Below are 16,719 nucleotides of genomic sequence, written 5' to 3' on the forward strand. Positions count from 1 at the left end.
CACCCAGGGCATCAATAAAAAATAAAAATAAAAATCCCCCCTCGCAATCTACCACCAGCCCCAAGTTCCAGCACCGAATTTCCCTCTTTCATCCTCTTCCCCCTAAATTGAGCATTCGCTCCACTGCATGTTAGCACTCTGTTGCATGGCTACAGGGCGGGGAGCTGCATCTCGCTCCACGCTATCTGCTGGGAACCGAGTGGGATCCAGGCAGACTCAGATTTGCCTGTGGTGGTCTGAAGAGAGGAACGGTAGCTCCTTGACAAGCCCGGTAGGCTGTGTGTATGTGTGTATGTGTGTGTGTATATATGTGTGTGTGTGTGTGTGTGCCTGTAGTTTATCACTCTCCAGCAGGTCTGCACTGGGAGAGGAATTTCATTTACAGTACCAGCTCCTCGTTTGGCTCTTGATATTTGACCCGGGGTTGTCGGGTACAGCTGCAGCCTCACTGGACTGATTTGCCAATATTGATCATTTTTAAACATTTGTGTTCATAAGCAGCTACAAAATCAGGTCACGGTTTGAGTTATTTATACGCTCAGCGCTATTCTGTTTAGCTGCTCTTTTGATGTTTCGCACTAAAAAGGCATGACATGAAGCAGAACCAAGTTAAATAAATAATTTGTCTCGGAGGCCAGTGTGTGAGCTTCTGATGTGGGTTTACTGTATTTCAAATGATACGTTTGTTTGATGAAAGAGTCTTTTCGTTTGTGCCAGAAAAAGGCTGCTGTGCTTCTACAGGTCCCACTTCAAATACTCCCAAAATAAAACCTAAGCAAACTATTTGAGAACAGCTTAACGCCAATTACCATCTTATTCAAGTGGAGAACACTTGTTCTTGTAGTTTGAAGCATGAATCTGGTCCATGAATCCCCCATTAAAACTACAGTTTGGAAGTAATGTGTTTGCCCCGTTAGAGCCAGGAAAAGTTAAGCTTGTACAAATTAAACTTCTCTGTGTGTGTGTGTGTTTTCTCTTTAACCCTCCTGCTAAGAGAATTACCTAATGATGATGGTCTCCTTTAAACAACGCCTATGTTTAGCTCCCTTAGCACTCGCAGCCTTTCCCACAGTTTTAAGGGATGCAGCTGTCTCCGCTCGCTCTTACTTCCTCAGGCTCAAACTTCTCCATCCTGTCAAATAAAACATGCGATATCGTGACTGGTGTTAATTTCCCCTTTGAACATTGCGAGACACAACTGCATCGTGCACATTTTTAAAAAAGTCAACAGTTTAGTAAATTAGTACATCTACTCAAATACAATTGAATGACATTAGGGTGATTTGTCGGCACATTCACAGATTAAGATTGAAACACAAAACATGTGATCAATGTACAAAGATGATTTACTGTTTTACATTAAACTACCTAACAACATTGCACAGGGGCCCCAGGGTGAAAAATGAGCCACCTGTTAATCCCCTATTCTTCCCCTCTTTGTGCAACATGTGCAGTATTCCTGGAGAATCATTTTGCCCGAGGTTTGTTGTGTGGAGCTTTGATGAAAAACTAAATAGGGGTAAGCACCGTGTAAGCACAACATCATCTGAAATAATGATGAGGGTCAAGTAGGGTTTCAGTATCAGGTGATACAATCAGGACCTGTGTGAAAGCACTTATCATGCCAGTTGGTAGTTTGATTTAGTAATGCATATTCCCAAATTCCTAAAGAATTGTACATTAAATAAAAACGCCACAAACCAATTACCACACAGTGAACTCAGGGCTTTTGGGGCCCCTTGGCTGTCTGTGGCCGAGGAGCTGATTTACTAATCCAGTCCTGCTCTAAAGTTTGTTAAATGATCTCTACAAAATCCAGAAACAATATTAAAAAACATGCTTATGTTAATGCTAGAGGCTATTCTGCCTAATTAGCACTTTTGATAACAAAGTATGTTTTGCTGACAATACATATATACAATATTGGGGTATTTCTGCTTTTGCTCCGAGGATCTGACTTCCGGTGTAATGCAAGTACTTGTACACAAATATACAGTAAGCAAGATACTTTGCTTGAGTGTCTCCACTTCATTTCACAGGGAAATATTGTACTTTTTTAAACAGCTTTAGTTACATCAGAGATTGTGATTTTACACACAAAGCATATGATCATTTTTAAAATATCATAATGATGCTTTGTTGTAGATAAACAACAACCGAACAGTGTATGAACGGTCATTCCCATCTCTTTCAACTAACTCCAATGGAAACCCGTCGCCAAAACTGACCCTTAAGGGGTTCCTTAGAGCGTCATGGTTTGAAGCTGAGGGCCACTGACAATAGCTCCACTTTGACAAACCACAACAATACAATGAAACTTCATCAATGCGTCCTTGTTAACAATCCCTCAAAACCCTCCCGACTTGTTCTGCCTTAAAAGATCATAACGTTGTAGCTTTAATATTCCACTGTCAACCTCTCTATAGTCATCTACCTATGGGTGAGTACAGTCATGTCCTGTTTAACCTGACATGTCACATACATAGTAATTTAGCCTCGGATGTATACACAGAGCATGACAGTAGCCAGGGTCAGTATGACTCGTCCTTGACATACAGAATAGACGATTTGTAAGAGAAATGGCAAACTAATGGCAGGCAATTTCAAGGGCGAAATCCCCCCAGAGGGAGTTTTTCACTGTCATTATTGGCACTACTACTAGACAAGTGCCGGAGGGGCAATAACTACTTTAAAGAACACCCTCTTGGGCATAACGTTTTTTATACTTCAGGGGAATAAGCCATGCGCGACATGAAAGGTGAGAGAGCGAGAAAGATTTTTTTTTTAAAGTAGCTCACGGGATACAGCTGAATTCAGCGTGGCATTCCAGTTTTTGTGGGATTTATCATGTCTTTGACCAATCAGCGTTCCCCAAAGAAGTGATTAGAGGATGAGATAGTGAGTGACGCAGAGCTACACCATCATCTTGACGTGGATAAATTAACAGGGTGACAAAAAGTTTAGGAACCAAAAGGAAGAGTCGTCGAGAGAATTCGTAACCCCATGACTTGTGATATAATATCAGCATTCTGTTTGACTGACTACCAGCACTAATGTTTGCGTGGCGTTTTGAGTCATTGCTATTCAGATGGAGACAACAAAACGCTTTCACGGCCAGAGGACCTTGGCTTTTTGTTGCTTCAAGGCAAGTGCATCGTTGGAGATTTCTTTCCCTCGTTAGAGCTGTTGTGTAATTCTGAATTCATCTTTGACACCCCCCCCCGAGACACCAATTGTATTTATTTTTTTCTTATCGCGCAGCAACGTCTGAAAACGGGATGAAGCCCGTTGTGAATTTGCCTTTTCAACAAAGAGCACGTCCACTGCTATCCTCTCAGCTCTGAGCAGCAACCTTCACGCCGACTTTGGCGTCCAGCTGGAGAGGTGAGATCACTCATCCACTGATAAGATTTGCTCTGATAAGAGAAAGACATCTAGTGAGCCATCTCGTTCTCGCCACACAAGGTCCCCAAAGGAATCCAAACTTTGCTTCCTCGGTAACCTCTCGAGAGGCGTCTCAGCTTTCTGCATATTTTATTCAGAGGCATTCGGAGATAAAAAGAGAAACCTGGAGAAAAGGTTGGAGGGGGCTTTCGTGGATTGAAAGATGGACCAAGCAGTCATCTGAAAATAGCTATTCAGAAAAGGTGTGTCATGCAATTTCTGCATTCATGGGGCTCCCCGAGGTGCTCCATCACCACAGGAGAGGCCTCTGCCTTGAAAAGACAGATTTGCCTTGTGGGAGGCAGGCGGGCATATGGAAGACGCTGCCAACATACAATTTATCTCTCCTTCAATCGGTGCAACGAACTTAAAGGGACTTAAAACAAGGCTCCTCCCATTTTGAGCTCCATCAGCTGTGGATATAAAGATGTGATTACTCCTACTCTGAAAAGAATAGCTTGACATTTTGCGAAATATCCTTTTTCTTTTTTTGCAGAGAGTTAGATGAGAGAATCGATGCCACTTTGATGTCTGTAGAGTAAATATCAACACCAGCAGCTGTTAGATTAGCTTAGCACAAAAACTGGAAACACGCAGAAAGAGCTTGTCTGGCTCTCCCCAAAGACAACAAAATTCACCTTCCAGCGGCTCGAAAAGCTCACTAATTAACACATTCACATTAGGAGCTGGAGATGGGCCGGTATACGTACTACGAGGCTGATTAGGGAAATGGGAAGCAGGTGAGTCAGTGGGTGGGAAAGGTCAGGTGATGGGAATGCTGGGAAAGGGGGTCGCTACAGGGCAGGACGGGATTATGTGCCGGATTATGTCTCAGTAGTACTTTCCTGGAGTCTTGTTGTCGCCGTGAGGTTACCAGCAGAGACTCGTGGAGGTTACTTCGCCCTTCATAGAAATGCTCTGGGACATCGTTTAAAACCAAAATCAATTTATACACTTTGGATTTTGTACAAATTAAACACACATTTAACATGTAAATCAGGCAAACTGTTTCCCCTTGTTTCCATTCTTTATGCTAAGCTAAGGTAACCTGCTATATAATGAAATCATGAAAAGTGGAACGCGTGAATCACAATGTGTCCGTCCAGATGTGTTTAACATCAAATCTGATATGTCAGACACAAAATCTGACTTTGATGAGCAGAGACACACAAAATGACGTAGTCAGCGACTTTCTGCCCTTGGTTCATTTTGTCACACGTTCAGCCTGCTGAAGATGTGCCGCTTGTCAGATGTTAACATTTTTCCTTTTAACCCCCCCCCCCCAAAAAATGTAGATTGTGCCCTAGATTACATTCTCACTCATTACCAAAAACAAACACAAAGGTTTATGGGTGCTAGCTGAGTTCAGGTGTTGTTGTCACTAAATTAAAGGTGCAATGGCTCTGGAGTTCACATCAACTGCACCAAACATGCCAGAATATGTGAATACACTTTAAATGAAGATTATTAGCCTGATCTCCGTTTGTGCAGTGCAACCAGCCAGCGATAACTGGGGCAGAGACACATTCGTTTTTTAATTCACAAGTGAATACTCATCAACTGCAGCTCCACCAACTGAGGAGAGCAGATTAAAAAATGAATAAGGTGAATGTGATTTAATGAATAACATCGTTGAGCTTTGCCTCAGCAGGATGCCGTTTTAAAAATGCGGGTGATTATGTCTCTGTGATATTTTTTTAAGGCAGAGTGGTTGTTGTTATACCTCTTTTCTTCTCTCTCTCTCTCTCTTGCTGATATTTGTCACGGTAATAAGAGGTATTATTGTGACGGATCAATGTTCTTTAGTGGCCTCAGATGCACACAGTGAATTACACACTGCATTACATATTCATGACCTCCGATCAATAACTTTCCGCTCAATGGACAGTTAGAAGCGGTGGTATTGAAATGAACACAATGAATTTGACACCTGACTTAAAAACCTGCCAAACTGTTTGTTTTTTTAAAGCTCCACTATTCAATACTTTTTACATATTAAAAAGTGATGCGAAACGTGGCGGCGGTAGTAAAAAAAACACCTTTTACACTCTTTTAGTTTAATGTTTTGGTTTTAGGGACCACATCTGCTGGTACGTATGTGTCGGCCGATTAGTAAGAAGACATTGCAGAACAGAAATGCCAAAGAATTATTAGAAGTCATTTAGAAAGTGTTGTGGTTGAAATAGTGTCAACCAAAGAGAAAGTTTATTTTTCAAATGTAAAATGTCCCACTCAGTACATACCCTGGTCACAACTTTTTGGGGGGGAAATAGGCCTACACTCAGGGGCTAATCACACCTCAGAGCAGGTGGAGACCAAAATGGAGCTACAAGAGTGGACTTAAATGAATGCTGACAATGCTCCTTGTCTGCTGGATGCATATTCGCAATTATTACGGCTTACACAATTTTGCAGTTAAAACTTTCGACGTCGTCGATATGTCAGAGTGTTTGTTCGTGTAGCTTTTCTTCAATAATGTTTCCAGCTAAAATCCAAGTGTGTGCAGCACTTACAGACCCTTTTCTAATGACATTGTGTATAATTGCAGCATGATGAACTTATGACCCTTACTTCTCCAAATGCTGCCTGTCCACCCACTTGAACATCTTGCTGTTATTAGAGGCAATTGAGCTTGAGACATTTTTTCCTCTTTATTGAGTGTAAAAAAGAGGGAAAATGGACGTGATTAAAGCCCATTGATTGTGAGGTGTCTTCACGAGGCATTGAGGAGTGCTCTGTGTGCTTGCCGATGCCTCATTTAGAGTGGAGAGGAGGGGATAATGGATTCTATCTTGCCAATCGCGCCTTCTTTATGGTTCGTGACGGAGTCGGGATGTCATCAGTTTGATGGCCGTCGGTCAGTTGTGACTCCTCCATTTTGACCTCCGTTGCTGCATCATCTGCGGGAGCCTTTTCAGGGTCGCACATTGGCTGACAGCACAGCCAGTGAACAGGTAACAAAGACACACCCTGCTTCCAGAGATTCAAGCTAATAAAAAGAGAAAATGTGCCAGACCGTGATATGATACCTCTGCTTCCATTAGCTTTATTAGAGCTGAGTGCAAAATTACTTCCAATTATAGTTTCCTAGACAACACACTGGCTATGCATAATAATATTCTTTGTCTCTCAACCCCCGCATTCGCACCCACTGTTTTTGCACTTGTGAGGAAATTGTTTTGCCTCTCCCATGGCCCTTCAGAGGTAATTTTGTGTGCAGCTATGTCTGGGCTATTGAGAAAGACAATTAGTTTCTTGCTTTCTGTGTTCTTGCACGTGCAGAGCAGAAAAACAGAATAAAACCTCCTCGTTGTTATGCGTGTTTAGATGTGATGTTTTTTGAGGATCCTTTCTTGTTTCCGCTAGTGAGCATGGGTGTTATTTACGACGCCGTTCCCGGTAGATTATTTGTGATGTGACGCGAGTGTGGAGATGAAAAGCAGCAAGATGTCTCGTGCACCAAGCGCCTGGCAGCCAGCATGCCGTGCTGGAGACGCCATGTCCCATGGAACACAACATCTGTTTCCATTAGGTCCGATTACAGCAACAGAGCCGTCTCAGAATACATCAACTGAGTTCAGGCGTTATCGGCGTCGCACGCTGATGACTTCACTTCCCATCTGCCACAGTTTGAGTAATGGTAAAAGAGAATGTCCAATTCATCGGAGAGTGTAATGCAATCACGTAACCTCTCACAGTGGAAGCACATCAAGCTGCAGTGCTTAATCTAAGATTTCTCTGAGGATTGCAGCCCTCAAGTTATGTTTGAGGAGTTTACAGTCTTCTATATAGGAACATATCACGGTGTTTATTTAGCAGCTGTTATTTATTTAACACGCTTACAGGCAACATCATGTGTTGTGAAAATAACAGTGGCATATTTTGTTGTTATTCAGTAATTAATTCAGTTCACCGCTGTGAACTCACAGTTTAGCAACCGTAACTATAGCACAGCAAGACTGTCAACCTTTGGATGCATGCAGCGTGCAGTGTGATATACTCATACAAAAGCAAAGCTTATTTAATACCATGCGTGTTACGGTCTGCAAGTGACCGTCCTGTGTATTAATGTTAACCGTGGTGCAGACTTCTCCAGAGGGATTTCCACCTGGGCGACGCCTCCGGACCTCCCACTTGTGTTTGTGCCCCTCCTTCTTTTCGACTCTGGTTCCAGCCGCCAATCATCAGCCTCTCTGATTAACCGGCCCGGCTGATAAAAGCGTCTTCGAGTAAATGCCAGGGCGGCTGTGATTTAAACTGAGCAGTCCGCCTATGTGGCTCTCTGGTTTTGTTAACCTGTGTTTTAAGTTGTTGTGAAAGCTAATTTGGGTAAATTGTATGAGGCACCAGTTCTGTGGCTGCGGGATCTGGTCAGGTTTATTGTGTTCAGTAATTACTAGTACATTAATTCATTAATCAGTTCAGCACCACAGGTAGTTGTTTGACTACCTCGCTCAACACTAGCTAGGCTTTCTTTTTGTCTATTTCGGCCGTAGTAGTTCAGAGGGAATACGCTGGGTTAGGAAGCGTGTTTCGTTTTGTTTATTTTATATTTATTTCTTTTATTAATATATGTCGTTTTTCTGTCCTACTTTCGAGCAGAAGATTTATAACTTTGTAACTCTTTTGCTTGGTACACTGAACTTATTGTTCACTGCAGTGCTTGCCCGACTACATCGGCAGTTTTGTTGCTTCCCTTACTCCTAGTGGCCTACAGGGTTGTAACACTGCCTAAACACATGGATCATCATCTGGCGAGGACTCTGTACCTCAAACATGCAAGTCCAGATTTTTTTACAAGGCAAAATCTACAGCTGTGGGCTGGAAATTGGAAGTCTGCTTTTGTCTACCTCTGTCTGAAAACAATGATCTATCGTTTTATAAAGTACAATTGTGAGTGGTAACTCTGCCCGTTATCATTTATAATTACACTGTTCATGGATGGATAGCTTGACAGCAACAGCAGCAGGAACTAAAGGAGGTCAGGGCTTTGCTAATGGTCAATATCTTTCAAAATGTGTATTCATATCATCCATCATATAATGAGATAAACTACAGCTATAACCTCTGAACGTGACGATGTTGATCTTTTGTAGGACAAAATAAACATTGTCCAGTTGTCGTTTTATTATCCATAAACCTACATTACAGCCATGCAAGGACGGAAATATCCAACACCAGACCCCAGACAGCTGCAGGCTTCAGAGTATAACCGCCGTGACATTACGAACGCTGTCCAGAGGCTCTCTGCGGACGTCTGATTGACTGAGGCAATGTTTAATGATGCTGGTGTGTAATGATGGTTGGCATGAAATGATGCTATTTATATGCAGCAGAAGCACTTACCTTGTGTTTATGTCATAAAATATCCGTGGTGTTTCTCTCTTCAACATTTTGTCCGCTGCAACACAGAGGGACATAACAAAGATGCATTTGTGGAGAGTGTTCAAAGTTACGATCCAATCTTAAAATATGTTGGTAAGATTAAGAAAAAGATGCTTGAAATGAACATATAACATCAAGATACATCTAATACCAGTACAATGTAAACGGCAGCAACCTCTGAAAATAGCCAAAAAGGGGAAAAAAGCCAATATGAAAGTGCCTTACACTTGCATTCTCTCTAATGGCCAGCAGGGGGCGACTCCTCTGGTTGTATAGAAGTCTATGAGAAAATGACTACTTCTCACTTGATTTTTTTACCTCAGTAAACATTGTAAACATGAGTTTATGGTTTCAATATATAGTGTGAAGACTTCTTCAATACAGCATGATGTTCATTTAGTAAATTATGGTCCATTTAGTGTAAAATAGACCATAAAGCGGAGTATGCTTTAGGGCGGGGCTACTTTGCGATTGACAGGTCTCCACCACAACGTTGTCCGGTCTGGAAGGTGTCCATGTTTTTGTCTTACAATTTTAACCCTTTCTGAGTTTTCAGTTCAAGAAACTTAATTTTAACCTTTTTTGTTGCCAAAAAAATTCTTATTTAGCGACATTCAGCTCCAAGAATTAAGTGTGTTGATTTTGCTCGTTAATTTTCAGATCAAAAGGTGATGTTTAAGGCAACTGCTTTGAAGTCATTTTCCAAGGATTGTAGAAATAAAAGGTTACATTGACATCGGGTTAATTATGTGTGGGGGTGGATTAGTTCCAAGAGAAACTAGATTGTAAAGACGTCGAGACAGCTGGTGCTCATACCTGAAAGTTCTTGCAAAAACATTTTTTTTTTAAACATAAAAACTGATACCAGGAAGGTGACGGAATGTGAATTAGTGGATCTGATCATCTCCACCTTGTCAGTAATTAAGAATATAACACTCTCACAGAAAATAGATTCACTGCTCTAATCAGTGGTTTTAAATATAAATCTAGGTCTATAGACCTAGATTTATATTTAAAACCACTGAACCTAGATTTATATTTAAAACCACTGAAAAAGTTGCAAATGCCAAATATTTCTAATGTGAGAAATATTTGGCATTTGCAACTTTTTCACACCATTTTATGTACAAATAGTGCAACTGAGGGAACAACTTCAGGTACGCTACACCTTGCTACTTTTTCTCAACCTTTATGATATGGTTAATGCTTTCTCGGCTGAAGATCCACTTTTGGTATCTTTTTAGCGACACCAGCGACATGGGGATGACAGTGCTGGTCTGTCTGTTGGTGTGGTTTTTCTTTGTGAAATGTCTCAATCTATTAGGTGGATAACATTTGGTCCAAGCGTTCGTGTTCCCCTCAGAATGAACTCTAATAACTTTGGTAATCCCTAAACTTCTTGTACCGTGTTCTCGTCCCTGAACAATAAACGCTGTATGTTCGATTAATAAACCAATTTCCTGAAGTGTTCTCACTGGCAGAATGATGATTATAGAGAGGCCGATTGGCAGACTGCACCACCACTATGTCTGAGTCAGACGATCTGAATCTCTGAGAGGAGACATTGCAGAGGGTTTATTCATTCAAAAGGTTGAAAAGCTGCCTGATAGGAAGGATTTCATCAGTAATGGAAGAAAAGGATGCAAATCGAGGCCAAGTCCAGCTCTGATGCATTGACTGTAGCTCGCCTGAAATGACCATATTGTTAAGTAAAGGTTTTTCTTTTTTTAATATGACACAAAGATATTAAAAATATTTCCAGGCCTCTTCATGAAAACTGCATGACGTTGACTGGCAAACTGTAAAGAAAATGGAAGAGAGGCCCTTTCCACACAAGGCAGAGAAATTCCGCCTGGTAATTAGGTTCATAGATTAGACTGTAAACTCATCACAGTCCATAAACATAATTACGATGCAGCAGTAAACATGCCATCCCCCTATGATTGATTCAAGCAGTTGTTCAGGCCAGTTAACAACATAAATCATCTCTCCAATTGACCCTTTGCTAAGCCCCTCCCCTCTTGGTTCCTGTTGCTATAGGTCAGTGAGAGACATTTCAAAGGAAATTATTGCAGATTTCTGCAGTAATCGTTCTGAAATATCATCAAGAAAATTGACTTCAATATGCATTTGAGAGCTACATTAACAATACAATTTGTTGGTCGAGTATTTTAAGTAAGAAAAGGCCATTCAAATTGAAGGAAAAGCTCAAAAGATGACATAGAAAATGATTTCGTGGGATACAATTATGGCGCCTTATTTTTCGTACCTTTAGCTACGAATCCTGGATGAGACCAGCCTGAATATAACTTTCTACTTTTCCATTTTTTTCAAATTGCCCGGAGATGTTGCTTGTACATCGTGGGCTTGATCCACACACATTAATAATAATTGATATTCAACCGTCTTTGTTTGCTCACATGCTAAGCTGGCTAACATTATTACCTTAGAGCAAAATGAGGAGTTTTTGTTGATCTTCGATGGATTCAGCTTGGAGTGAGGTCTTCCACACTGTTTAGTCCATATCTGACATCTCTCCTCTTGCGAAAAATACGACACTGCCGTCTAAAAACTCGTTGGATATCTGTTGTTGGAACGTATAATTGGACATTTGCCATTTTAGGGACGGGCTCGGCGAAAGGTCAATCATCATTTAAACCCACTGAAAAATGCACTGAAATTGCATTTATCTGAAAATGTGCACTTCTTTCCACCTGCATGGGTAAACTCACTTAAAGGCAGACTTTGTATGCCATCTGTGTTTTTACTTCCTGAAGGTCACACTGCCTCAGACACCTTTTAAAAAGCAAAAAACTATGAAAAAAACTATCACAAACCCCTGGAGAGGTCTTTGTGAGCAGCCATCAGAATATGAAAATCTCATGGTTAGATGTTATTGGACAGCAAGGTATAACGCCACTCTCCAAAAAACAGGTTTACAAAAAGCATACACCTGTTCACTAATCACAGCTGCTGCATTATTGGAACGTTACTCCAACACTGAAGATATTTTCTTCTTCTCCTTCAAAAGGACTATTGTCGTTTTTGCTTAGGGAGAAAAATTGAACTGTGACTCTCCGGTGCGTTCACAATTAACAGCAATTAGAAGGATGTCACCCAAACTTTTTCTTCCTGCTTTTCAGCCCAATTTGCAGTGCATATAAACTGTAAAAGCTGCTTGTCAGGTTCCATGTTTGTTTTGGGACGAGAACATGCTAAAATTGGCAGTTTTGGGTCCTCCATAGCCAAGAAAATCACATACTGAATCATCTAACACCTGAGCATCTGTTGCAATTGAGAGTGTAAAAAAAAAAAAAAAAATAGCAAAAGTAAAAATAACATAACCATAAACGTAAGAGATAAATGGTTTAAATGGATCGCTAAAAGAAGTCTAAGGAGTAAACAGTTTACATCTTTGATTTCACTTCCTGCCTTTGTGCTTTTGATTATCTGCCCTGATTAGTTTCACCTGTCCCTCGTTAGCTCTGCAGTCACCACACCTCCAACTCACCTGTTGTCACTTCCTCACTATTTATACGAGCCCACTTCCTTTGTTCTCAGCTGATCTGTTTTCGTTGTATCTGTATCTAACTCTCTGTCTGTGAGCCTTTGTGTGGAGGAATTCATTAGGTCTCTGCTCCATGGAACATACTACCGATAGTGTAATTCAGTATGTAACTGTTCTGGCTTCTGTTAATTATTAAATACTTTTGATTATATCTCAAACCAGCTGATTTTTTTGGCACTGCGGCTTTGGTGACGAAAGACGCAGCAGTGGGCGACGTGCGGCCTTCCATAGTTCAGAGAGAGGTTCTGGACTCAACAACGTCCAGCGTTAGCCACTCCAAGTTGTGGCCTCAACAGTGACAGTTCAATTGATGACAGAAAGGAAATACATTAGTAACATGACAGTAGTGTCATTAAAGATTTAGCTAACACATATTTAAAACATATTAATTTGACTCTAGAAATACACCTATACAATGCCCACATTTAAAATGTGCTTTTATGGATGGACAGAAGTATCTACAAGCCAATCTTGACATTCATTTTGCGTATGGTAATTCTAGTGAAATTATGCCATTATGAGTTGCATTATGAGAGCAGATATCTTTTCATGTTTGATAAGGACAATTAGCACTCTGGAGACCACCTACTATGTCGCCCAGAAGGAATGAATACTTTAGGAATACATTATGTGCTGAATCAGATTAGTCCTTTCTTATCTGCAGCATGGATTTTTCTGGAAGAAACATGACCCAATCTTTTCTCATGCCTCTTCTAAACTGTGCAAAGCAAGGCCTTTTCTTTAATCTAAGTCAGGGGTGTCCAAACTACGGCCCGCGGGCCAATTGTAGGACCACAAATTCTAAAAATATAATGGAATATGGTCCACACTTGAAACTTGCGCTTGACTGTATTGTATTTCTTAGTTTCACCACTAGGTTGTTCAGGTAGCCAGCTCGCTCAACAACAGTATTTTTTCCGTGCTAACAAAACACAAGAAAAAGCCACAATACCATTTTCCTCATACTTTTTTTCTTGCATATTGCTTCAGGCTCTTCTCAGGTTCAAGTTTGGTTATTTTGAAATGTAAATTATTAAGAAACTGCACCCACCCCCCTTCGTTTCACTATCACATTCAAACCGTCTAACCCATGTTTATACTTCTGAGTGACTAAAATATGATGTTGGGTCAGGTTGCATTTGGGTCATGTTTTGGCAGTATGAGTCAGACTCAAGTAGGGATGAGTCATAAAGAGGTCGCTATGTGCTGGGTTCCATGCAAAGTTTGACTCTGTAGCTACAGTGCAGTAACAAATGTGACTTCTACCGTATTTAATTTGTCCTTTCACCCTTAAACCTCTCAGAGTTTCCTGAATTTATAGTTCGTAACATTGTCGGACAAACTAGTAATCTGGCACTCGCTGACCAATATTCCTGAACAATGACTTAACCTACAGTCTGTACCATATATTGTATATAGGAAGTGGACGTAGTCGTTTTGACGTCGCCCGTTGGTTTGTGGACTATGGTTTTGAAGCCTCGATTTCAGAATTTAGGCTGGTGCCATCTTGGATTTTGATCGTCGCCATCTTGGATTTTGACGGTAGCCTTCTTGGTTTTTTGCAACCAGTGCACGTAAGTGACCATATTTGGACTGCGGAGGAGTGACATAGAGACACCATGTACGGCTCTGGGAGGGTAGCATCCTGTCAATCAGAAGGTAGCCACGCCCTAAAGCATATTTAAGCATTTAAGCAAGTGTTAATTCACAACGTTAACCATGTCTTTAAAACTGCAACTATTTCACAACATGCGAGTAGATGCATTTTGCCACGTCTGAAGCATTATAATGGCAGACAACGGATAACAGCAATTTGATGGGCTGATAACATTTAAAATGGGTACATGTATTTGTAAAAAAAAATAAAAAACTTGACTATGTATGTTGACCTTTTTTTTCTTTTAGGGAAAGGATTATTTTTGTATCTGACAAAATCAGTAACGACAAAATGGAAAGTACAATTTTATGTAGCAGAAATGGCAGCATTCATGTGCTAGTACCTTTAAGTACATTAACAAATGCATCCTACTTCACCCATAAGACTGTACCACAGTATGCACATGTGGTACTTTGCCAAAGAACGTGCTGTACTGAGCATCTCTCACGCTGAAGCTCTCAAAGTAATTGCAGCACCTTAGACAGTGACTAGAGCTTGCTCTCAGGAGACTCTTGGGTAATGCATTTCGGCTTTGTGTTTTCACCCTGCTTTCACAAGTGCCAGGGTGCTTCCATGTCTTTCCAGCTCCTCTCCAGAACAGCAGATCAACTTCACAGCACCAGATGTTCAAACATGTTTGAGGTGCAAATCAGTGCTCATCAATAGCTACAGCATCGCCTTTTTCTTTTAAAGGATCACTGCACATAAAAGGCTTCTTCTGCCTTCAGTGACACTCTCTTCTCTTCATTTATCTCATGCTGTTTTTGTAAATTACACATATATATATATATATATATTCATCACAGCTTTGGCGCGCTGCTTGAAGATGAAGTTGTTTGTCTTCATCTAAATGTAATGATTTAGAGGTTAAGGCTTCTTTTTCTGTTTTATTAACGGGTTTGACGTTTATACATAAATGCAACAGTTGGCTTATTAATAAACATATGTTGACTATGATTCATTCCCAGATCCTTCCACACACGCAGGTCACATACATTTGAACCTGCTTGTAATACAAATCTGTTTAACATATTGCAGTAATGATGATGCAGTGCACTGCAGATATGTTCCTCCATGATAATTTCAGCCGTTGCTTTGGGCTCATTCCTCTGCCGTTATCATCATTACCCTCAGGTTATCCATCAGATGATTTGTATTCTTAATGAGTTCGGAGTGAATTAACACATGTAGTTATTATTGCTTGGTAGACTTAATGAGCATAGAGCCGACCCTCATGAAATGCACTTGTTAGCCAAGTCCAGTGGTTGTATTGAGATCCTTTACTAAAGTAAAAGTAGTCGTGCTTTCGGAGATTCCTCTGTTTTTTAGAAGGAAGGTTATTGAGGCAACTTTCTTGTCAGTGTTGGATTATGGTGACATTTAATGCATGCATGCTTCAACTGTGATTTTGAAGCCCCTGGATGCCGTTTATCACTCTGCAGTGCACTAAGCTTTATTACAGGAGATAATTGCAATACTGATCAATGTGAACTGTACGCTAAGGTTGGGTGGCCCTCTCTCTCTCTGTAAGGCGTGATAGCTCGACACTGTGTTTTTACCCACGTACATTGCTTCGTTGTTGTCTTTTAATCTGGGCCCTTTTCAAACACGCTCAAAGTGATTAGATTATGTTGCAGGTGACGGCTTTTTACTGAGCTTGGAAAATCCAGTTTTCTCATTGTGCACCGGCAGAGTGGAATAATATGCAGAACAATCTAAAGCAACCTCACGTTTACTCTTAGGACAATCTCATTTTTTTTTATGTCATCCTATTTCCCTTCCTGTTGTTTTTGTTGATTCATACGCTTTGAATTGCTTTATTTATTATTATGTTTCTTGGTGCCCATGACTGTTTGTTATGTTTTTTACTCGGCTATATTGTAAATGAGGTCTCTACCTCAACGTAGTTTTGGGGTTGAATGAATGAGTGAATTTCCTTATCCTAAATCTCTGCTGTTTGTGAAACAGTGACTCATCTTAAGCCTTTGGGCCTTGAATAGTTATTTAAATCAAACTATCTGAGAAGCTTAGAAGGGGGAGTCTCATAGGGGGAACAGCTATCAACTCAAACATCTGAAACTTGACAAGAGTCCTCAACTAGACATTGCTGTTTTTTGAGTGGTTCTTCTGACTCCAGAGGCTACAAATGCAGATGGATGTAAGCTACAATAAGAAAGAGAAAGAAAGAGAAGGATAAATTAAAGGCAGAACAAGACAAACACGTTGAATGGAGAAAGCAAAGAGGCCTAAACCTTAAAATTGAAGGTCAGCATATCAGATCACTCATTGGTTCAATGCCTAAACGGGTGAGAACAGCTGTATGGCATCACCTGGATTCACACACTTCCACATATCAGCTGTTTGTTGCAGTAATAAACAATATCATGTATCAGTGCACCGATACAAAAGGGGAAGAGCAAGACATCACTCCCAGTGGACCATAGTGAGGAGCAGATGGGACGATATACAGTAGAGGTAGATCCAAATGATAACATAACAATTAAGGCTAACGATACTTTTGATGCTGTCACTGACAACACAGCTGGGTTTACAGAGGGTTTTTCGTTACTCGGACTGGATTAAGTCAGTAAATAATCCACCTGAAGTTTCATTACTTGAGCTGGGGTCTGAAAGGATCATTGATTCGCTCAGGCAGCAGGCTGAC

This window comes from Anarhichas minor, unplaced genomic scaffold (assembly GCF_050575085.1).
Source record: "Anarhichas minor isolate MPS153535 unplaced genomic scaffold, ASM5057508v1 ptg000030l, whole genome shotgun sequence".
Lineage (NCBI taxonomy): Eukaryota > Metazoa > Chordata > Actinopteri > Perciformes > Anarhichadidae > Anarhichas > Anarhichas minor.